Genomic DNA, 25,020 nt, shown 5'->3' with positions numbered 1-25,020 from the left:
ACTCCAAGACGGAGCCCTACATGATGGGGCGTTACATAAATGCAAGTTGTTGTTGATATTTTGTACTCTACCTGAGCCCCTCTCTAGCCCACTTCTAACTGAGTGTGATCCTCAGAACACGTAACCTTGATTCCTTTGTACTGGTTTGATCTGATTTAACACTAACACATATTTTTTCATATCATTTGATTATTTATTCAGGATAGAAAGTCTACTTTTTATTAATTAAACATTTCAAATACTCTACCAATGTTTGGTGGATTAAAAGAGTGATATTTTCAAGCCCTTTGATCAGAAATTACAAAAGTGAATTATTGTACTCAAGTAACTTTGTAAAAATACTTTGCAACTTCCAGCAATACAAATAATCAATCTGACTAGACAACAATTGTGCTACTTCTCACATGCTGTACACACCACAAGAAAAAACATCCATAATGGTTGTGCATGAGGAGGACAAATGTTTGCGTGTGATTCTCTAGGTTGATATTTTTGTTCGCCAATATTCCTTCCAGCCGGAAATGAACCAGTGACCTAAAGTTGACTTGATTGTGCATTCCCACTGCAGTCATCCGCTCTACCAGCTGAGCTATCGAAGGTCCCAGAAACAGGACGGCAAAGCTTTATCTCAAAATTGCTATTCATTTGCAATTGAACTACTGGTAAAAAATTATAGTGAAGGTTACGGCTGTAGATGGCTGCACTCAGTGCCTTCTTAGCGCAGAAGGCAGCACGTCAGTCTCATAATCTGAAGGTCCTGAGTTCAATCCTCAGAGAGGGAAAACTTTTGCAAATTACTCACTTGATTCTCATTCCAGAAACTCAGTAAAATGCTCTTACATTGCATTTGACCACCATGTTCAGGCCATATTCTTCCTCCTTTGCATCTTCAGGAAACAATGTTCAATATTTTCCTTGAAGTGCAGCAATGAATAGATGGAAAACTACACTGGAGAATGCGGGCATCGATCCCGCTACCTCTCACATGCAAAGCGAGTGCTCTACCATTTGAGCTAATTCCCCTCTCACATTCAGAAGCCTGCAGTAGCCCAGCACACCAAGTCTTAAGATGCACTGGTGTGGCAAGACAAAAATGTTTCTGTTCTTCTCAACCTAATGCTATCTGAGCCCACCTCTCACTAAGTGTGATCCTTGGAACAAATCATAACAAAAGTGATCCAGCAAGCAACAGACTCGTAAGCTTGACATCCATTGTGGGTAAAATTCTGGAGCCTCTTATTAAGGATAAAATCATGGAATACCTGGATGGAAATAAATTCATAACTGATAGCCAATATGGGCATATGATGGGGAGATCTTGACAATCTAATTTACTGGGTTTCTTTGATGGTGTGACAAGGGAGCTTGATAAGGCTAAGGCTGTGGATGTTGCATGTTTGGATTTCAGTAAGGCCTTTGATACAGTTTCTCTTGAGAGGCTGGTACTGAAAGTAAAGGAAGTGGGAATCAGTGGAAGTATACTACAATGGATACATAAGTGGTTGACCAGAAGAATGCAGAGTGTCGTGGGACACAGAATATCATCAGACTGAGAAAATATAAAGAGTGGACTTCCACAAGGGTCTATTTTGGGAACTATTTTGTTTAATATGTTTAGAAATGATCTGGCGTATAAGTCCCAAGCACAATGACTAAATTTGCAGATGACACCAAGCTGAGTAAGGTGGTAGATTACAAAGTGGAACGACATAGGTTACAGGAGGATTTGAACATACTTGGGAATTGGGCTGACCAGCGGCAGATGAAACTCAACATGTAAAATATTTCATAAGTGACAGAAAATCCAGGAAGCGACTATTATTTGAATGGAAGGAAAATAACATGTATGGAAAATTAAAAGGATATGGAGGTCCTGATTGATAATAAATTGAAGTTCTCACAGCAATTCTCTGTGGCAGTGAGAAAAGCAAACCAGATGTTAGGATGTATCAAAAGATCATGAGCAATCCGAAATAATGGGATAATCCTGCCACTATATGAAACACAGGTGAGACCATACTTAGAGTACTTTGTAGGGGAGCATGATATAATTAGGCCAACTCGACATGGCTTTACAAAAGGGAAGTCATGTTTGACAAATCTCATAGAATTTTTTGAGGATATTTCGTGTAAATTAGATTAGGGTGAATCAGTGGATGTGGTCTATTTAGACTTCCAGAAGGCATTCGATAAGGTGCAGGATAAAAAGTTAGACCAAAAGCTAGGGGCCCACAGAATTGGGGGGAGTATATTAACATGGATTGGGGAATGGTTAATGGGTAGGAAACAAATAGTAGGGATAAGCGGGTCCTTTTCTAATGGTGGGATGTGACTAGTGGAGTGCCACAAGGATCAGTCCTTGGGCCTCAGCTATTTACCATCTACATCAACGATTTAGATGAGGACATTGAAAGTAATATATCTAAATTCGCGGATGACACAAAACTAGGAGGAAGTGTCAACACAGAGGATGACATTACAAAAATGCAGCGCGACATAGATAGGTTAGGTGATTGGGCAGGTAGGTGGCAGATGAAGTATAATGTAGGGAAGTGCAAAGTCATCCACCTAGGGAGCAAAAACAGTAGAGCGGGTTATGTTTTAGAAGGGGAGGGATAGGAAGGTGTTAGCGTCCAGAGGGACTTGGGTGTCCTTGTACATCAATCACAGAAAGTTAGTCTGCAGGTGCAGCAGCAATTAGGAAGGCGAACGGTATGTTAGCTTTCATTATGAAAGGATTAGAATATAAGAGTAGGGAAGTCTTGCTGCAACTGTATAGGGCGCTGGTGAGACCACACCTGGAATACTGTGTGCAGTTTTGGTCACTTTATTTAAGGAAGGATGTACTTGCCTTGGAGGGGGTGCGGCGTAGATTTACTAGGTTAGTACCAGGGATGAAGGGGATGAGTTACGAGGATAGGCTGACCAATTTGGACCTATATTCTCTAGAATATAGAAGAATTAGAGGGGATCTTATAGAAACCTATAAGATCATCAAAGGGCATGATAGAGTAGATAGTGGGAGATTGTTTCCCCTGGTTGGAGAAACTAAAACCAGGGGTCACAACCTTAAAATCAGAGGCCAGCCCTTTTGCACTGAGTTGAGGAAGAACTTCTTCACTCAAAGGGTGGTGAATGTATGGAACTCGCTACCCCAAAGGGCTGTTGGCACTCAGCCCTTGAACATATTCAAGACTGAGATAGATAGATTTCTTATTGCAAAAGGGATTAAGGGATATGGGGATAAGGCTGGGTTATGGTATTAGCTGGAGTTAGATTAGAAGATCAGCCATGATTGACTGGCGAGGCAGACTTGAAAGGCCAAATGGCCTACTCCTGCTCCTACATGTTATGTTATGTTATAGTTCTTGTTGCCACAGTACAAAGAAGATATTTGAGAAGAACAGGCTCACTAGGGAGTTGGTTGAAGCAGGAAATATTGATTTCTTCAAAAACAGATTAGAAACTTGTTTTTATGAAAAAATATTATGGGATCTAATACATAGATAGTTCTGCACAGATGTGCAAGTGACCACCAGGTAGGTGGAAGGCAAATTAGATCGATCTTGGTCTTTTTTTTATCTAGAATTTCTTATGTTTTTATTAGTACAGTTTAAGATAAAAGTGTACTACACTATTCCAGTAACTTTGTATTTAACGCTGTAAGTCCGAGTAATACAAATATTAAATGTGACTAGGCAACAATGGTGCTGCTTCTGACATGCTAACTCCCCACAAGAATAAAACACCAACAACGTTTGCCCATGAGGAGGACAAGTGGATGTGCCTGATTTTCTGTCTTGATATTTTGTCCCCAAAAATTCCTTCGAGCCGGAATTGAACCAGCGACCTAAGGATGACTTAATTGTGCATTCCCACTACAGTCCTCCGCTCTACCAGCTGAGCTATCGAAGGTCACAACATGATGCCTGTGAAGCTTTTTCACAAACTTGTTCTTCATTTGCAATTGTGTTACTTGTTAAAAATGATGGTGATAGTTACGGCTGCAACTGGCTGCACTCAGTGCCTTCTTAGCGCAGTAGGCAGAGTCTTAGTGTCATAATCTGAAGGTACTGATCTTAATGTTCAAAGAAGGCAAACTTTTGCAATCATTTTTCTATCAGTCACTGGAGCACTTGGAAAATCCTAATTTGTATAGTTCCTTTCACGTTGTTAGGATGTCCCAAGGCATTGGATCAAAGAAAGTCAGCATGGATTTGTGATCAAAGAGAATCAGCATGGATTTGTGATCAAAGAGAGTCAGCGTGGATTTGTTAAAGTTAGATCATATCTGACAAATCTGTTGAATTTTTTGTGGAGGTCACCCACATGTTGGATAAGAGAATGTCTGTGGATGTTGTCTATATGGAGACAACATCCATAGATATTCCCTCAGATGATTGAGCTCAAATTCTAATCCTCACCTTCAAGGCCCTCCACGGCCTTGTCCCCTCCTATCTCTCAGACCTGCTAATCCCTAATCAACCTGCTTGCCCCTCCGCTCAGCAGGTTCCGGCCTGCTCCATGTCCCCAACCTGCCATTGATGTTCAGACATTCAGCCTCACTGCTGCCACCCTCTGGAACTCCATCCGACATTCTCTTCACCGTGCTCCCTCCCTTGCCTCCTTCAAGGCACACCTCAAGACCGTACTTTTCCACCATGCCTTCAGCCACTCCACTGCCCTCCACTCTCATTCATCACAACCCCTCCCCCACCCACTCATCCCTGATTGTTTGGTGCCTTGGGACGTCTTCCCAATGTGAAATGCGCTTTTACAAATCTAATTTCGTATTGTGTTGTAGAAGGAAGCAGGAGGTTATTAAAGGAAATAGGCAGATTATGTGAGTGGGCAAAATTGCGAAAGTGTGAGGTCACCCATTATGGATCCAGGAAGGATAAAACAGAATATTTTTTTCATGATGACAAACTAGGAATTGGGAGCAACAAGTATTTTGAATTTGTTCATGTATATAAACCACTAAGATGTAGTTCACAGTTATAAAAGGTAAATCGAAAAGCTAATGGGATGTTTCTCTCTATATCAAGGGACTCGAATACAATGAACAGGAAATGATGCTTCAGTTCGACATAAGAGAGCACAGAAAGAGGCCATTCAGCCTAACTGGTGTTTATGCTCCACATGAGCCCCCTCCTGCCCTTCCTCAACTAAGCCTTCAAGCAATCATTTTGCAAACATTTTTTCATCATCAGGGACAGAGTGCCTGAGCACCTGGACAAGTATGATACCATGCAAAATAAAATACAAAATTACATTTGTATAGCGCCTTTCACATCAGGAGAACGTCCCAGGGTGCTCAATCAAGTAGAGTCAGCATGGATTTGTGGTCAAAGTGAATCAGTTCGATTTGTGAAGATTAGGTCATACCTGACAAATCTAGTTGAATTTTTTAAGGAGGTCATTAACATGGCGGATAAGAGAATCTCTATGAATGTTGTCTATATGGACTCTCAGAAGAACTTTTCATGAAGTTAGCAAAAAAGGAAGAGCATTGAATCGGAGGTAACCTTGTGACATGGCTTGGTTGTGAGGCAAGTGACAGAGAGTAGGGATAAGGGGAATGTTCAATATTTTCCTTATTGTGCAGCAAGGAGCAGATGGAAAACTACACTGGACAATCCAGGCTTCAACCCCAGTACCTCTCACATGCTAAGCGAGCACTCTACCATTTGAGCTAATTCCATCTCACACAAAAACCTCCAGTAAGTGACACACCACATCTGAAGATGCAAGACAAAAATGTTCCTCCTCCAAACAAAGATACCTGGTCCCCTCTCTACCCCACATCAGCCTCAGCCTATTCCTCACAACAGGTAATGTTATTTACTTTGCACTGATTTCATCTGATTTCATCTACTTTGTAAAAACCCTTTTCACAAATTTGCTCTTCATTTGTAATCGTCCCACTTGGTGATTGTTGGTGAGTGTTCCGACTGCAAAAGATTGCACTCAGTGCCTTCTTAGCACAGTAGGCAGCACGTCAGTCTCATAACCTGAAGGTCCTGAGATTGATCCTCAGTGACGGCAAACTCATTTGCTAAGCGAGTGCTCTACCATTTGAGCTAATTCCTCACTCACACTCACAAGACTCTAGTACGCCAAAACACCAAATCTTAAGATGCACTGATGTGTCAAGGGAAAAGCATTTCTCCTCAAATCAATGCCGTCTTCTATGCTCTCCACCCGGCATCAGCCTTAGCCTCTTCCTCAGAACAGATAACATTGCTTACTTTATACTGATTTTATTTGATTCAACACTTAAATATCATTTGTTCATATCATGCGACTATGTTCAAGTGAGTTTCTAATTTCCTTTTTCAACAACATCACAAATATTGTAGCATTGTTTTCAGTGTTGAAAATACAATGATATTGTCCAGCCCATCAACAGAAAACCAAAAAGTGAAACAATGGTGCTACTTCTCACATGCTGTACTTTCCACAAGAATAAAGCAGCCATAATGGTTGTCCATGAGGAGGACAAATGTTTGCATGTGAATCTCTAGCTTGATAATTTTGTCCCCCAAACATCCTTTGAGCTGAAATTGAATCATCAACCTAAGGACGACTTGCTTGTGCATTTCCATTACAGTCCTCTGCTCTACTAGCTGAGCTATCGAAGCTACCAGCACCAGGTCAGCAAAGCTTTATCACAAATTTCCTATTAATTTGCAATTGGGCTAATTGTGAAAAATGATGGTGATACTTACATCTCTAAAAGCCTCCACTCTGTGCCTTCTTGGTGCAGTAGGCAGCATGTCAGTCTCACAATCTGAAGCTCCTGAGACTGATCCTCAGAGACGGCAAACTCTTGCAAATTGCTCCCTTTATTCTCATTCTGCCCACACAGTAAAATGTTCTCACGCACCATTTGACCACCATGTTCAGGCTGCAGGACACAATGTTCAATATTATCCTTATTTTGCAGCAATGAACAGATGGAAAACTACACTGGAGAATGCGGGCATCGATCCCGCTACCTCTCACATGCAAAGCGAGTGCTCTACCATCTGAGCTAATTCCCCTCTCACATTCACAATCCTCCAGAAGCCTAGCACACCAAATCTTAAGATGCATTGATGTGATAAGACAAAAACGTTTCTGTTCTTCTCAACCTATTGTAATTTTAGCCCACCTCTCACTAAGTGTGATCCTTAGAACAGGGAACTTGGAGTCCTTTGTACAGATTCTAATTCAACACTCACTAATATTTTCTCATATTATTTGATGATGTGTTTAGGTTAGAATTTCAGTTTTTTTAATCCTACACAATGTTCAATATTTTCCTTGTTTTGCATCAATGAACAGATGGAAAACTACACTGGAGAATGCGGGCATTGATCCCGCCACCTCTCACATGCTAAGCGAACGCTCTACCATTTGAGCTAATTCCCCTCTCACTCTCACAAGACTGTAGTACACTGATACACCAAACCTTAAGATGCACTGATGTGGCAAGGGAAAAACGTTTCTCCTCAAATCAATGTTGACTACTCTCCTCTCCATCCGACATCAGCCTTAGCCTCTTCCTCAGAACAGATAACGTTGCTTACTTTGAATTGATTTTATCTGATTCAACACTTAAATATCATTTGCTCATATTATGTGACAATGTTTAAGTCAGTTTCTGATTTCTTTTTTAATAACATCACAAATATTGAAGTATTGTTTTCAGTGTTGGAAATCCAGTGATATTGTTCAGCCCATCAACAGAAAACCTAACAATAAATTACTGTATTTCAGTAACTTCGCAAGAAACTTTGTAACTCCCTGCAATAGAAACCAAAAATCTGGCTAGACAAGAACCATACTACTTCTCAAACACTGTACTGCCCACAAGGATAAACCAGCTGCAATGGTTGTCACTGAGGAGGGCAAATGTTTGAGTTTGATTATCTAGCTTGAGTATCAAGCACAAGTGTGAAGGAGCTCTACATAAATGCAAGTTGTTGATTTTTATACCCTACCTGAGACCATCTCCAGCTCACAACTCACTCAGTTTGATCCTCCAAACATGTAACTTTGATTCCTTTGTGCTGATTTCATCTGATTTAACATAAAGACATATTTTCTCATATCATTTGATTATTTATTCAGGTTATGAATCAAATATTTTACCAATGTTTGGTGGATGAAAACAATGATATTATCCAGCCTTTTTGATCAGAAATTACAAAAGTGAATTATTGTATTCCTCCCGACGTGAAAGGCGCTCTATATATGTAATTTTGTCGTTGTTGTTGTCAAGTAACTTTGTAAAATACTTTGCAGCTTCCAGCAAGACAAACAATAAATGTGACTAGACAACAATGGTCCTACTTCTCATACGCTGTAATCCCCTCAAGAGAAAAGGCTCCGTAAATGTTGTCCATGAGGAGCACAAATGCTTGCATGCAATTCTCTAGCATGATATTTTTGTCGCTCAAAATTCCTTCGAGCTGGAATTGAACCAGCGAACTAAGGATGACTTGTTTGTGCATTCCCACTACAGTCCTTCGCTCTACCAGCTGAGCTATCGAAGGAACCAGCACCAGGACAGCAAAACTTAAAAACAAATTTGCTATTCATTTGCAATCGTGCTACTTGTAAAAAATGATGGTATAATTATGACTGCAAATGGCTGCACTCAGTGCCTTCTTAGCGCAGTAGGCAGCGCATCAGTCTCATAATCTGAAGGTCCTGAGTTCAGTCCTCAGAGAGGGCAAACTTTTGCAAATTACTCACTTGATTCTCAATCCAGAAACTCAGTAAAATGCTCTTACGTTGCATTTGAGCACCATGTTCAGGACATATTCTTCCTCCTTTGCATCTTGAGGACACAATGTTCAATATTTTCCTTGAAGTGCAGCATTGAATAGATAGAAAACTACACTGGAGAATGTGGGCATCGATCCCGCTACCTCTCATATGCAAAGCGAGTGCTCTACCATTTGAGTTAATTCCCCTCTCACATTCAGAAGCCTGCAGAAGCCCAGGACACCAAATCTTAAGACACACTGGTGTGGCAAGACAAAAACGTTTCTGTTCTTCTCAACCTAATGCTATCTGAGCCCACCTCTCACTAAGTGTGATCCTTGGAACAAATCATAACAAAAGTGATCCAGCAAGCAACAGACTCGTAAGCTTGACATCCATTGTGGGTAAAATTCTGGAGCCTCTTATTAAGGATAAAATCATGGAATGCCTGGATGGAAATAAATTCATAAATGATAGCTAATATGGGCATATGATGGGGGGATCTTGACAATCTAATTTACTGGGTTTCTTTGATGGTGTGACAAGGGGGCTTGATAAGGCTAAGGCTGTGGATGTTGCATGTTTGGATTTCAGTAAGGCCTTTGATACAGTTTCTCTTGAGAGGCTGGTACTGAAAGTAAAGGAAGTGGGAATCAGTGGAAGTATATTTCAATGGATACATAAGTGGTTGACCAGAAGAATCCAGAGTGTCGTGGGACACAGAATATCATCAGACTGAGAAAATCTTGAGAGTGAAGTGCACCAAGTGTCTGTTTTGGGACCTATTTTGTTTAATATTTTTAGAAATGATCTGGAGTATAAGTCCCAAGCACAATGGCTAAATTTGCAGATGACATTAAGCTAATGAAGGTGGTAGATTACAAAGTGGAACGACGTAGGTTACGGGAGGATTTGAATATACTTGGGAATTGGGCTGACCAGCAGCAGATGAAATTCAACATGTGAAGTATTTCACATGGGACAGAAAATCCAGGAAGCGACTATTATTTGAATGGAAGGAAAGTAACATGTATGGAAAATGAAAAGGACGTGGAGGTCCTGATTGATAATAAGTTGAAGTTCTCACAACAATTCTCTGTGGTAGTGAGGAAAACAAACCAGATGTTAGGATTTCATTTATAAAGTGCCTTTCACGTCGGGAGGACATCACAAGGCGCTGGACAGTTGGGTCAGGACCCGAGCAGGGGGGAAATGGTCAGGGTGAGGGGAGGGAAGGGAGGGAGTGAGGAGGGGGTAGAGTGTCGAGAGGGGAACTGAAGGCACGGTTGAAGAGAAAGGTCTTGAGACCGGCCTTGAAGGAGAAAAGGGAGGAAGCAAGGTGAAGGCACTGGGTAATGGAGTTCCAGAGCCAAGGGGCTGAGAGGCTGAAGGCCCGGCCACCGATGGTAGGGCGGTTGGGGCGGGGGATGTGGAGCAGACCGGAGCCAGAGGAACGGAGGGTACGGGCAGGTAGGTAGGGGGATAGTAGGTCGGAGAGGTAGGAGGGAGCAAGGCCGTGAATGGCCTTGTAGGTGAGGATGAGGATCTTGAATTCGATCCTCTGGGGGATGGGGAGCCAGTGGAGGCGAGCGAGGGTGGGAGTGATGTGGTCGCGAAGCCTGGTGCGGGACAGTACACGAGCTGCAGAGTTCTGAATGACCTGCAGCTTGTGGAGGGAGGTGCCGGGAAGGCCGGCGAGGAGAGAGTTCCCATAGTCCAGCCTTGAGGTGATAAAGAGGTGGACCAGAGTTTCAGCAGCGTGAGGGGTGAGGTATTGCCATAGTCTGGCGATGTTTCGGAGGTGATGGAAGGCGCTGCCAGTTGTGGCGCGGATATGAGGAAGAAAGGACAGCTCAGGGTCGAACAGAACAGCGAAGTTCCTGACTGGCTTTGAGAGGTGGAGAGTGCAGCCTTGGATGCTGATGCTGTCAGCGCCTGAGGTGCGGAGGCGCTGACGTGAGCCAATCAGGAGGGCCTCAGTTTTACGCACGTTGAGCTGAAGAAAGTTGTCTCTCGTCCAGGACTCGATGTCAGACAGGCAGGCTGTCAGGACATCGGTGGTCGTGGAGTTGAGGGTAGAGGAGGAAAGGTAGAGTTGGGTGTGATGTTTACATGTGGAAGTTAACCCCATGTCTGCGGATGATGTCACCAAGGGGGAGCATATAGCGGGTGAAGAGGAGGGGACCGAGGACAGAGCCCGAGGACAGTGCGGGGACTGGAGGAAAAGCCGTGTGTGGAAACAAAATGAAGACGGTGGGAGAGGTACGACCTAAACCACTCAAGGACAGGGCCTTGAAGGTTGAGGTGGGAGGACAAGCGGTGGAGGAGGATAGCATGGTCGACCGTATCGAATGCTGCCGATAGGTCGAGGAGGACGAGGAGGCAGAGGGAGCCCTGGTCGCAGATGGTCAAGATGTCATTGGTGACCTTGACCAGGGCGGTTTCTGTGCTATGGGCAGCACGGAAACCCGACTGAAGGGGTTCGAATAATGCATGGGTGGAGAGGAAAGAGCGCAGCTGGGAGGTGACAACTCTTTCAAGGACCTTGGACAGGAAGGGGAGGTTGGAGATGGGCCGGTAACTTGATAGCTGCGACACATCAAGGGAGGGTTTTTTCAAAGTGGGAGTGATGGTGGCAGTTTTTAGGGGAATGGGAATAGAGCCAGAGGAGAGGGACAGGTTGATAATGTTTGTGAGGTGGAGCTGAGAGATAAGGAGTGGAGTGGGGATGGGGTCAAGGGAGCAGGTGGTGGGTTTCAGGGATAGGATGAGTTTGGTAACAGAGGGTGGGGAAACGGGTTCGAAGGTGTGTAGGGGAGGATGGGTAAGAGTCGGAGTGTGGGAGGGAAGGGGTGGGAGGTGGGTGGAAGTTGGAGGGGGAGTGACCACGGAGCAGATTCCCTTGATTTTGGATTCAAGATCTCCAGCATCTCCTCGCAGTGAAGGTTGGAGGAGATGACCTGCGCGGGGTGGCGGGGGGGACGGAGGAGTCGGGATGTGGTAGAAAACAGAAGCCTGGGGTTGTTCAAAAGATCACGAGCAATCCAAAATAGTGGGATAATCCTACCACTAAATGAACCATAGGTGAGACCATACTTAGAGTACTTTGTATAGTTCTGGTTGCCACAGTACAAAAAGGATATTTGAGAAGAACAGGCTCCCTAGGGAGATGGTTGAAGCAGGAAATATTGATTCCTTCAAAAACAGATTAGATACTTGTTTTTAGGAAAAAATATTATGGGATCTAGTACATAGATAGTTCTGCACATATGTGCAAGTGACCACCAGGTAGGCGAATTAGATCAATCTTGGTCTTTTTGTTGTCTAGAATTTCTTATGTTCTTATTAGTACAGTTTAAGATACTGCACTATTCTAGTAACTTTGTACATAACGCTGTAAGTTCTAGTAATACAAATATTAAATGTGACTAGGCAACAATGGTACTTCTTCTGACATGCTAACTCCCCACAAGAATAAAACACTTACAATCGTTGTCCATTAGTAGGACAAATGGGTGCACCTGATTTTCTATCTTGATATTTTGTCCCCAAAAATTCCTTCGAGCCGGAATTGAACCAGCGACCTAAGGATGACTTAGTTGCTCCCACTACAGTCCTCCGCTCTACCAACTGAGCTATCGAAGGTCACAACATGAGGCCTGCGAAGCTTTTTCACAAACTTGTTCGTCATTTGCAATTGTGTTACTTGTCGAAAATGATGGTGATAGTTACACCTGCTAAAGGCTGCACTCAGTGCCTTCTTAGCGCAGTAGGCAGCGCGTCAGTCTCATAATCTGAAGGTCCTGATTTCAATGTTCAAAGAAGGCAAACTTTTGCAATCATTTTTCGATCAGAGTCACTGGAGCACTTGGAAAACCCTAATTTATATAGTTCCTTTCACATCAGTAGGTTTTCCCAAGGCGTTGGATCAAAGAAAGTCAGCATGGATTTGTGATCAAAATGATTCAGCGTGGAATTGTGAAAGGTAGGTTATATCTGACAAATCTGTTGAATTTTTTGAGGAGGTCACCAGCATGTTGGATAAGAGAATGTCTATGGATGTTGTCTGTATGGAGACAACATCCATAGATATTCCCTCAGATGATTGAGTTCAAATTCTAATCCTCACCTTCAAGGCCCTCCATGGCCTTGCCCTTTCTATCTCTTAGTCCTGCTAACTCTTAATCAACCTTTCTGCCCTCTCCACTCAGCAGTTTCCGGCCTGATCCGTATCCACAAACTGCCATCAAGGTTCGGACATTCAGCCTCACTGCTGCCACCCTCTGGAACTCCATCCCACATTCCCTTAGCGTGCTTCTCCCTTGCCTCCTTCAAGACACACCTTAAGATCCTCCTTTTCCACCGTGCTTTCAGCCACCCGCCTACCCTCCACTCTCCCTGATTACAACACCCCCCCCCCCCCCACTCAGGAACTAATCCCTGACTGTTTGGTGCTTTGGTCATCCTGCCAATGTGAAATGCACTTCACAAATCTAATTTTGTATTGTGTTATAGAAGGGAGCAGGAGGTTATTAAAGAATATAGACAGATTATGTGAGTTAGCAAAACTGTGGCAGATGGCATCCAGGAAGGATAAAACAAAATATATTCTTCATGATGACAAACTAGGAATTGTGGAGGATCAAAGGAATTTGAATTTGTCCATGTGTACAAACCACTGAAATGTAGTTCACAGTTATAAAAAGTAATCAAAAGGCTAATGGGATGTTCCCTTCTATCTCAAGGGACTGGAATACGATGGACAGGAAATGATGCTTCAGTTCTACAGAGGCTTGGTCAGATCCCATCTGGAGTACTGTATTTAGTTTTGGACAGCACACCTCAGGGAAGATAGGAGGGGGTACTATACAGATTCACCAGAATGAGACAAGACATTAAAGGGTTAAATTATGAGGCTATGTTGATTGAAGTTGGCTTGTATTACCTTACGTTTAGAAGATTGAGATTTGATCTACTTAAACGGATTAAAATGAAAAACTACGCTGGAGAATACAGGGATCAATCTCACTACCTTTCACGTGCTAAGCGAGCACTCTACCATTTGAGCTAATTCCCCTCTCACACCAACAAGCCCCAGTAGGCAGACACACTAAATCTTAAGATGCGGTGATGTGGCAAGATGAAACTATTTCGTTTTTCCATAACCTATTGCTATCTGATCCCCTCTACTCCCCACTTCACCCTCAGTATGATCCTTAAAATAGGCAACGTAGCTTAGTCTTCATTAAAGCTCTCACCATGCACCGCATCATTGTCAATGAAACATTGGGTCATTTCCGTTAATCCTCCAGATCTTTCTCTCTTTCGAGCCCTTGCTCTCTATCATCCCTCCAAAGTTTTGTTTAAAAGTCTCCTCATCTATCTTTCCCACAAACCATCCACCACCTTCTTCTCTGACATCACCATCCTCCTATCCTCCATTGCCTTTGTTCTGAACATCTCCCCATCTAGGTCGACTTCAACCTCCACTTCACTTCTTCCTGCGACACCTCTGCTACCTTTTCTTACCACTTCTCCTCCCACCACTCACATCCATGAGCACCCCCTCGATCATGTAATTACCCCCAGCCTCACTGTCTCAGACAACACCATCACCAATAATACCACCCAGGACCATTATTTTGTATCTCTTTCCTCTGCCATCCAATTTCCTCCCACAAAGCCCTCTTGATTCCAACCCCCATTTTCAATGCAAACCATTAACTGTCCAGCACCTTGAGACATCCTTCCGATATTAAAAGGCCTATATAAATGTAATTTTTGGCTTCTGTTGTGTTTGATTTGTACTGATTCAATCCGATTCCACGCTAACAAATATTTTCTCATATCATTTGACCCTGTAATAAGGTTAGAGTTTCTGTTTTTCAACCTATATTACAAATTTGTAGCATAGTTCAGTATACTGAAAACATACTGGTATCATGCTGACCAATTAGACAGTAAGAACTAAAAGTAAACTACTGTATTCAAGTAACTTCTTGAAAAAAACTTCCAGCAATATAAACAAAAATGTGACACGACAACATTGGTGCAACTTCCGACAAATTCCGACAACTTTGTTCATGAGGAGGAAAATTGAATGCTCTTGATTCTCTAGCTTGATATTTTGTCCCAAAAATTCCTTTGAGCTGGAATTGAACCAGCAATCTAAGGATGACTTACTGTGCATTCCCACTACAGTCCTCAGTTCTACCAGTTGAGCTATCGATAGTCACAATACGAGGCCTGCAAAGCTTTTTCACAAAATTTTCTTCATTTGCAATCGTTACTACTTGTCAAAAATGATGGTGATAGTTATGGCTGCAAATGGCTGCACTCAGTGCCACAGTAGGCAGCGCTTCACTCGTATAATCTGAAAATCAGAGAGGGCAAACTTTTACATTACATTAGAATACATTAGAATATACAGCACAGAAACAGGCCATTCAGCCCAACTGGTGTTTATGCTCCACATGAGCCCCCTCCTGCCCTTCCTCAACTAAGCCTTCAAGCATTCATTTTGCAAACATTTTTTCTATCATCAGGGACAGAGTGCCTGAGCGCTTGGATAAGTTTGATACAACACAAAATGAAATACAAAATTACATTTGTATTGTGCCTTTCATGCCAGGAGAACGTCCCAAGGTGCTCAATCAAGTAGTCAGCATGGATTTGTGGTCAAAGTGAATCAGTTTTGATTTGTGAAGGTTAGGTCATACCTGCCAAGTCTAGTTGAATTTTTTGAGGAGGTCACCAACAAGAATGTCTATGGATGTTGCCTATATGGACTCTCTGAAGAATGTTTGATGAAGTTAAGAACAAGAGATTATTAGCAAAAATGAAAGAGCATGGAATTGGAGGTAACCTTGTAACATGGCTTGGTAATTGTTCTGACACTGTCTCACACCGCAGGCCATCGAGACCCTCATACATGCCTTCATTACATCGAGGCTCAACCTTGCAAACTCACTGCTTGTCGGCCTCCCCAACTCCTCCCTCCACAGGCTGCAGCTCATCCTGAACTCTGCAGCCCATGTCTTCTTCCGCACTAGGCTCCGTGACCCTATCACCCCCATCCTTGCCCAACTCTAATGGCTTCCCATCACACAGAGGATACAGTTCAAGATCCTGGTCCTCACCTTCAAAGCCCTCCATAGTCTTGCTCCCCTCTACCGCTCCGACCTCCTAACCCCCCACCATCCTGTTCGCTCCCTCCGCTCAGCGGGTTCTGGCCTGCTTTACGTCCCCCGCCACTCTGCACCCACCCTCTGGAACTCTATCCCGCAGTCCCTCCATCTCGCCCCCTCCCTCGCCACCTTCAAGACCAACCGCAAGACCCTGCTCTTCGACCGTGCTTTCGATCTCCTTGCTTCTCCCCTGCCCTCCCCCATCCCCCACCCCGACCCTCAGCTCGGATCCAAAACTCTGTCTGTCCAGCGCCTTGGGACGTCCTCCCAATGTGAAAGGCGCTACATAAATGTAATTTTGTTATTATTGTTGATAATTTTGTCCCCAAAATTTCCTTCATGCCGGATTTGACCTGGCGACATAAAGATGACTTGCTTGTGCATTTTCACTACAGTTATCCGTTCTACCAACTGAGCTATCAAAGATCCCAGCATCAAGGCCATCAAAACTTTATCACAAATTTGCTATTCATTTGCAATTGAGCTACTTATAAAAAAATATAGTGATAGTTACGGCTGTAAATGGCTACACTCAGTGCCTTCTTAGCGCAGTAGGCAGCGTGTCAGTCTCATAATCTGAAGGTCCTGAGTTCAATCCTCAGAGAGGGCACACTTTTGCAAGTTATGCACTTGATTCTTGTTCTAGAAACTCAGTAAAATGCTCTTACATTGCATTTAACCACCATGTTCAGGCAGTATTTTTCCTCGTTTGCTTCTTCAGGACGCAATGTTCAATATTTTCCTTGTTTTGCAGCAATGAACAGATGGAAAACTACACTGGAGAATGCGGGCATCGATCCCGCTACCTCTCACATGCAAAGCGAGTGCTCTACCATTTGAGCTAATTCCCCTCTCACCTTCAGAAGCCTGCAGTAGCCCAACACACCAAATCTTAAGATGCACTCATGTGGTAAGACAAAAACTTTTCTGTTCTTCTCAACCTATTGCAATTTTAGCCCACCTCTCACTAAGTGTGATCCTTAGAACAGGGAACTTGGAGTCCTTTGTACAGATTCTAATTCAACGCTCACTAATATTTTCTCATATTATTTGATGATGTGTTTAGGTTAGAATTTCTGTTTTTTTTATCCTGCGCTACAAATGCTGTAGAATCATTTCATGTATTGAAAACATACTGATATTATCCGGCCCATTATTGCAGCCTGTGCCCATGCTACATAGGCTGCAAAAGTGCTGAATCCTTTTTTGGATCAGTTTTTACTAAGGAGGAGGCGGATAAACTATTTGATCTGGAAAGAGAACTCAAAAATGTTGCAGAAGAAAGTTGTGATACTATTCACATCACTACCAGTATGGTTACCAAACAGCTGTGCAAACTTCAGGTAAATAAAACTAAGAGGCCAGATAAATTGCATCTGAGAATCCTTAAGGAACTAAGGAGGAATTCGCAGAATTGCTGGCACGAAACTTTCAGAAATCACTGAATACTGTAGAGGTGCCGGGAAACTGAAGAAAGGAACATGTTACTCCTATTTTTTTAGAAAGGTAACAAAAGTGATCAAGAAATTTACAGACTAGTAAGCTTGTGGGTAAAATTCTGGAGACTCTTATTAACGATAAAATCATGGAACACCTGGATAGATATAAAATCATTAAACGATAGCAAATATGGATTCATGATGGGGGGAACTTGACAATCTAATTTTCTTTGATGGTGTGACAAGGGAGCTTGATAAGGGTAAGGCTGTGGATGTTGTATATCTGGATTTCAGTAGGGCCTTTGATACAGTTCCTCTTGAGAGGCTGGTACTGAAAGTAAAGGGAGCGGAAATCAGTGGAAGTATATTACAATGGATACGTAACTGATTGACAGGTTCAGGGAACGTCATCAGACTGGGAAAATGTTACCAGTAGAGGGTTTGTTTTGGGACTTCTTTTGTTTAATATTTTTAGAAATGACCTGGAGTCAAGCACCGTGGCTAAATTTGCAGATGACACCAAACTAATGAAGGTGATAGATTACAAAGTGGAACAACATAGGTTGCAGGAGGATTTGAACATACTCAGGAATTGGTCTGAACGGTGGCAGATTAATTCAATATGGAGAAATGTAAAATATTTCACATAGGGAAAGAAAATCCAGGAAGGGACTATTATTTGAACGGAACAAAAATAATATGTAGAGAAATTGAAAAGGATGTGTAGGTCCTGATTGACAATAAATTGACGCTCTCACAACAATGCTCAGCGGCAGTGAATAAAGCAAACTAGATGTTAGGATGTATCAAAAGAGCAATAGCAAGCCGAAATAGTGGGGTAATTCTGCCACTATATAAAGCATTGGTGAGACCGTACTGAGAGTACTTTGGGCAGTTCTGGTTGCTGCAGTACAAAAAGGTTATTGGAGAACTCAAGAGGCTACAGAGGAAGGTAACCAGAATGATTGAGGGAATGGAGGGACTGGACTATGAAGAGTGACTAAGTAAATTGGGTATGTTCATACTGGAAAAGATTGTTTTGTTTCAACTTTCCAGAATAGGAAAACCAGAGGACATGGCCTGAGATTGAAAGGGGGAAAATTCAGAACAAATCTACGGAAACACTATTTGAGTGCTTAAAATACTGCAAAATAGTGCAAATGCTGGAAATCTGAAACTAAAAACAGAAGTCGCTAGGAAAACTCAGCAGGTCAGGCAGCATCTATGGAGAAAGGAAAGTGAGTCAAAGTTTCGGGTAAACGACCATTCGTCAGAACTGCAGATAAGATACATTTTTTTTGGAAAGAACGTTATGGAATATAGTACATAGATAGTTCTGCACATATGTGCATGCAACCAGCAAGATGGTGGAAGGCGAATTACATGGGCATTAGTCTTTTATTCGTCTAGCATTTCTTATGTTCTTATGTTATTATTAGTACAGTTTAAGATAAAAGTGAATTATACTATTCTAGTAATTTTGTAAATAACATTGTAACTTCCAGCAATACAAACAATAAATGTGACTAGATGACAATGGTGCTACTTCTCACATGCTGTACTCCCTACAAGAATAAAACACCCACAATGGTTGTCCATGAGGAGGGCAAATATATGTGTCTGAATCTCTAGCTTGATATTTTGTTCCCTAAAAATTTCTTCAAGCCAGAATTGAACCAGTGACCTATGGATCACTTTGTTGTGCATTCCCACTACAGTCCTCCGCTCTACCAGCTGAGCTATCGAATGTCAAAACACCAGATCTACAAAGCTTTTTCAGAAAATTGTTCTTCATTTGCAATCATACCACTTGTGAAAAATGATGGTGATAGTTACACCTGCAAACAGCTTCACTCAGTGCCTTCTTAGCGTAGTAGGCAGCGCGTCAGTCTCATAATCTGAAGGTCCTGAGTTCAATCCTCAGAGAGGGCAAACTTTTGCAAATTGCTCCCTTTATTCTCATTCTGCCCAATTAGTAAAATGTTCTCATGCACCATTTGACCACTATGCTCAGGTTGCAGGACACAATGTTCAATATTTTCCTTGAAGTGCAGCGATGAACAGATGGAAAACTACACTGGAGAATGCGGGCATCGATTCCACTACCTCTCACATGCTAAGAGAACACTCTACCATTTGACCTAATTCTCCTCTTGAACTCACAAGCCTAGACCAACACAACATCAGCCTCAACCGGTTCCTCAGAACAGGTAACGTTGCTTACTTTGTTCTAATTTGATCTGATTCAACACTCAAAAGATCAATAGCAAGCCGAAATAGTGGGGTAATCCTGCCACCATATAAATCATTGGTGAGAATGTACTCAGAGTACTTTGTACAGTTGTGGTTACCGCAGCACAAAAAGGATATTGGAGAAATCGAGAGGATGCAGAGGAGGGTAACCATAATGATTGAGAGAATGGAGAGACTGGACTGTGAAGAGCGACTGAGTAAATTGGGCATGTTCACGATGGAAAGAAAAGATTGAGAGGGAATATGATTGCTGTCTTTAAGATTCTAAAGGGACTAAACAACGTGGATCATGACAGGTTGTTTCAACTAGTCCAGAATAGTAAAACCAGAGGACACGGCCTGAGATGGAAGTTGGGAAAAGTCAGAACAAATGTACGGATACACTACTTCAGTGATCGAATAGTAAACCTGTGGAACAGGCTGCCTAGGGAGACAGTTGAAGCAGGAAATGTTGATTAATTCAAACACAGATTAGATAGTTTTCTTTTAGGAAATACTATTATGGGATATAGTACATAGATAGTTCTGAACATAAGTGCATGCAACCGCCAGGGTGGTGGAGGTCGAATTTGACGGACATTGGTCTTTTTTTGTCTAGCATTTCTTATGTTCTTATATTCTTATTAGGAGAGTTTAAGATGAAAGTAAACTACACTATTCTAGTAACTTCGTAAATAATGTTGTAACTTCCAGCAATGCAAACAATAAATGTGACAACACGAAAATAGCGCTGATTCTCACATGATGTATTCCCTACAAGAGTAAAACACCGACCATATTTGTCCATGAGGAGGGCAAATATAAGTGTCTGACTCTCTATCTTGACATTTTGTTCCGTAAAAATTCCTTCGAGCCGGAATTGATCCACTGACCTAAGGATCACTTCATTGTGCATTCCCACTACAGTCCTCCCCTCTACCAGCCAAGCTATCGAAGGTCACAAAACCAGTCCTGCAAAGCTTTTTCACAAATTTGCTCTTTATTTGCAGTCGTGCTACTTGTAAAAAATGATGGTATAGTTATGGCTGCAAATGGCTACACTCAGTGCCTTCTTAGCGCAGTATGCAGCGCGTCAGTATCATAATCTGAATGTTCTGAGTTCAATCCTCAGAGAGGACAAACTTTTGCAAATTGCTCCCTTTATTCTCATTCTAACCACTCAGTAAAATGTTCTCCTGCTCCACTTGACCACCATGTTTCTTCAGGACACAATGTTCAATATTTTCCTTGTTTTGCAGCAATGAACAGATGGAAAACTACACTGGAGAATGCGGGCATCGATCCCGCTACCTCTCACATGCAAAGCGAGTGCTCTACCATTTGAGCTAATTCCCCTCTCACCTTCAGAAGCCTGCAGTAGCCCAACACACCAAATCTTAAGATGCACTCATGTGGTAAGACAAAAACTTTTCTGTTCTTCTCAACCTATTGCAATTTTAGCCCACCTCTCACTAAGTGTGATCCTTAGAACAGGGAACTTGGAGTCCTTTGTACAGATTCTAATTCAACGCTCACTAATATTTTCTCATATTATTTGATGATGTGTTCAGGTTAGAATTTCTGTTTTTTTTATCCTGCGCTACAAATGCTGTAGAATCATTTCATGTATTGAAAACATACTGATATTATCCGGCCCATTATTGCAGCCTGTGCCCATGCTACATAGGCTGCAAAAGTGCTGAATCCTTTTTTGGATCAGTTTTTACTAAGGAGGAGGCAGATAAACTATTTGATCTGGAAAGAGAACTCAAAAATGTTGCAGAGGAAAGTTGTGATACTATTCATATCACTACCAGCATGGTTGCCAAACAGCTGTGCAAACTTCAGGTAAATAAAACGCAGAGGCCATAAATTGCATCTGAGGATCCTTAAGGAACTAAGGACCTCTTTTGTTTAATATTTTTATAAATGATCTGGAGTAGGAGTCGCAAGCATAATGGCTAATTGCAGATGACGTCAAGCTAATGAAGGTGGTAGATTACAACATAGGTTACAGGAGGATTTGAACATACTTGGGAATTGAGCTGACCAGTGGCAGATGAAATTCGATGTGGAGAAATGTAAAATATTTCGCATGGGAACAAAAAATCCAGGAAGGGACTAGTATTTGAACAGAAGGAAAATAATATGTACGGAAAATGAAAAGGACGTGGGTAACTGATTGACAGTAAATTGAAGCTCTCATAATAATGCTCTCTGGCAGTGAGTAAAGCAAACCGGATGTTAGTATGTATCAAAAGATCGAAAGCAAGCCAAAATAGTGGGGTAATCCTGCCATCATATAAATCATAGGTGAGACTGTACTTAAAATACTTTGTACTGTTCTGGTTGCCGCAGTACGAAAAGGATATTGGAGAAATCATGAGGATACAGAGGAGGGTAACCAGAATGATTGAGGAAATGGAGGGACTGGACTATGAGGAGTGACTAAGTAAATTGGGCATGCTTACGCTGGAAAAGAGAAGATTGAGAGCCGATAAGATTACTGTCTTTAAGTTCTAAAGGGGCTAAATAATGTAGATCATGACAGGCTGTTTCAACTAGTCCTGAATAGTAAAACCAAAGGACATGGCCTGAGATTGAAGCGGAGGAAATTCAGAAAAACATCTACAGAAACACCATTTCAGTGAGAAAATAATAAAGCTGTGAAACAGGCTCCCTAGTGAGACTGTTGAAGCAGGACATGTTGATTCCTTCAAACACAGATTAGATAGTTTTCTTTTAGGAAATAAATTTATGGGATATAGTACATAGATAGTTCTGCACATATATGCATGCAACCGCCAGGAATGTGGTAGGCAAATTAGATGGACCTTAGTCTTTTCTTGTCTAGCATTTGTTATGTTCTTATGTTATTATCAGAACAGTTTAAAATAAAAGTGAATTACACTATTCTAGTAACTTTGTAAATAACGTTGTAACTTCCAGCAATACAAACAATAAATGTGACTAGATGACAGTGGTGCTACTTCTCACATGCTCTCATATCATGTGACCATGTTCTCAAGGTTGCTTCTGGTTTCTTTTTCATCAACACCACAAATATTGTAGCATCACCTTCAATGTTGGAATACAGTGATATTGTCCAGCAATTAAACAGAAAAAATAAAAGTGAACATTCTTGGACTCTTCTCTTGAAAACAGGAGGGAAGGGGTGACCTGATAGAGGTCTTTAAAATTATGAAAGGTTTTGACAGGGTAGACATAGGGATGATATTTCCACTTGTGGGGGAGATGAAAACCAGGGGCCATCAATGTAAAATAGTCACAAATAGATCAAATAGGGAAGTTAGAAGAAATTTCTTTGCACAGAGAGTAATGGGAATGTGGAACATGATACCACAAGGAGTTGTTCAGGCAAATAGCATAGATGTAAAGCTAGATAGTTACATGAGGGAGAAAGGAATAAAAAGTTATGCTTGAAGGCTTAGTTGAGGAAGACAGGAATAGGCTCATGGTTAGCATAAACACCGCCATAGACCAGTTGGGCTGAATGGCCTGTTTTTGTGTTGTATATTCTATTGTATTCTATTGTATTGTTTTCAAGTAATGTCACAAAAATTGCAGTAGGCAGTGTGTCAGTCTCATGCTCTGAAATGTCCTCTCATGTTCTGCCAGCTTGTCTGACAGACATCAAGGCCTGGATGAGCTTGCAGGCAACAAGATGGAAGCCGTACCCTTTGGCTCCCATCAACCACTTCTTTCCTGCGGTTCCTACCTCCTCAATCTTTCCTTAAAACTCTCTGAACCCATGTGCATCTTAGGCATCATGTTCGATCCCCAGCTTTCCTTCCTCCACACATCTGGTCCCTGACCAGGACTACTTTCCGCCACCTCCACCACATTGCCCGTCTCCGACAATACCTCACTCCATAAGCTGCCAAAACTCTTGTCCATGTCTTTGTCACCTCTTGGCTGGACTACTCAAATGCCCTCCTCGCCGGTCTCCCCTCCTCCACTATTCATTAAATTCAACTCATCCAAAACTTTCCCTCGACTAATCCCTGCTCTCAAATTACTGCTCTATCTAAAAACTCCCTTTCCTTTCCAAGGTCCTTGAACATTGCTTCCCCGCATCGCTCTTACCTCTCCCACCACTCCATATATGAACCCAGACATCAAATCCTGAATGAAAGCTAACTTTCTACAGTTGAACGTCAGCAAGACCGAGGCCCTCCTGATTGGCTCTCGTCATCACCTCTTCACCTCAGGCACTGGCAGCATCACCATCCATGGATGCACACTTCACATCATTGTGCCAGTCCGGAACCTTGATGTCTTGTTTGATCCTTAACTATCCTTTTTCCCCACATCGGTGCCATGACCCGCTCTGCCTTCCCCCACCTCTGCAACAATGCCTGGTTCCACCACTGCCTCACCACTCAGGTTGCCAAAACTTAATCCACACGTTCATCACATCTTTCCTCCACAAGCTGCAGACCATCCAGAACTCTGCAGCTCATGCCGTCTCCTGCATCAGGCACCATGATTCCATCACCTCCACCCTTATCTGGCTCATCTCGCCCACAAATATACAGTCAATTCACTTTACAGTGTGTTCTGTGAAGCGCTTTGGGATGTCCACCCAACGTGAAAAGCGCTATATCAAATGCAAGGATTATTATTGGCTCCCCATCCCTCAGAGGATAGATTTCAAAATCCTCATTCTCATCTTCAAGGCCATTCACGGCCTTGCCCCTTCCTACCTCAGTAACAACAACAACAACAACAACAACAAGATTCCATTTATTGAGCGCCTTTCACGTCGGGAGGACGTCCCAAGGCGCTGTACAGTTGGGTCAGGACCCGAGCAAGGGGGAAATGGTCAGGGTGAGGGGAGGGAAGGGAGGGAGCGAGGAGGGGGTAGAGAGTCGAGAGGGGAGCTGAAGGCACGGTCAAAGAGAAAGGTCTTGAGACCGGCCTTGAAGGAGGAAAGGGAGGAGGCAAGGCGAAGGCACTGGGGGATAGAGTTCCAGAGCCTCGGGGCTGAGAGGCTGAAGGCCCGGCCACCGATGGTAGGGCGGTTGGGGCGGGGGATGTGGAGCAGACCGGAGCCAGAGGAACGGAGGGTACGGGCAGGTAGGTAGGGGGATAGTAGGTCGGAGAGGTAGGAGGGAGCAAGGCCGTGAATGGCCTTGTAGGTGAGGATGAGGATCTTGAATTCGATCCTCTGGGGGATGGGGAGCCAGTGGAGGCGAGCGAGGGTGGGAGTGATGTGGTCCCGAAGCCTGGTGCGGGACAGTACACGAGCTGCAGAGTTCTGAATGACCTGCAGCTTGTGGAGGGAGGTGCCGGGAAGGCCGGCGAGGAGAGAGTTCCCATAGTCCAGCCTTGAGGTGATAAAGGCGTGGACCAGAGTTTCAGCAGCGTGAGGGGTGAGGTAG

At 42.8% G+C, this 25,020-nt stretch overlaps 6 non-coding genes across 6 annotated transcripts; 3 read left to right on the top strand and 3 right to left on the bottom strand.

The window, feature by feature from the left end:
- Positions 1-3,822: 3,822 nt before the first annotated feature.
- trnay-gua lies at positions 3,823-3,915 on the bottom strand. The gene is made up of 2 exons: positions 3,879-3,915; positions 3,823-3,858 (listed from the first exon to the last, which is right to left on the bottom strand). It is a non-coding gene; the product is annotated as a tRNA-Tyr (tRNA).
- A 4,535-nt stretch (positions 3,916-8,450) lies between these two features.
- On the bottom strand, positions 8,451-8,543 carry trnay-gua. Its single transcript has 2 exons — positions 8,507-8,543; positions 8,451-8,486 (listed from the first exon to the last, which is right to left on the bottom strand). It is a non-coding gene; the product is annotated as a tRNA-Tyr (tRNA).
- Positions 8,544-8,652: 109 nt separating this feature from the next.
- trnam-cau lies at positions 8,653-8,725 on the top strand. Its single transcript has one exon. It is a non-coding gene; the product is annotated as a tRNA-Met (tRNA).
- A 3,588-nt stretch (positions 8,726-12,313) lies between these two features.
- Positions 12,314-12,402, bottom strand: trnay-gua. Its single transcript is given in 2 exon segments — positions 12,314-12,349; positions 12,366-12,402. It is a non-coding gene; the product is annotated as a tRNA-Tyr (tRNA).
- A 4,079-nt stretch (positions 12,403-16,481) lies between these two features.
- trnam-cau lies at positions 16,482-16,554 on the top strand. The gene has a single exon. It is a non-coding gene; the product is annotated as a tRNA-Met (tRNA).
- Positions 16,555-19,242: 2,688 nt separating this feature from the next.
- On the top strand, positions 19,243-19,315 carry trnam-cau. Its single transcript has one exon. It is a non-coding gene; the product is annotated as a tRNA-Met (tRNA).
- The last annotated feature ends 5,705 nt before the right edge of the window (positions 19,316-25,020 follow it).

Source organism: Callorhinchus milii, unplaced genomic scaffold (genome assembly GCF_018977255.1).
Source record: "Callorhinchus milii isolate IMCB2004 unplaced genomic scaffold, IMCB_Cmil_1.0 Scaffold2, whole genome shotgun sequence".
Taxonomy (NCBI): Eukaryota; Metazoa; Chordata; class Chondrichthyes; order Chimaeriformes; family Callorhinchidae; genus Callorhinchus; species Callorhinchus milii.
The sequence above is the reverse complement of the archived record's forward strand: the minus strand, read 5'-3'. Positions and strand labels throughout refer to the sequence as shown.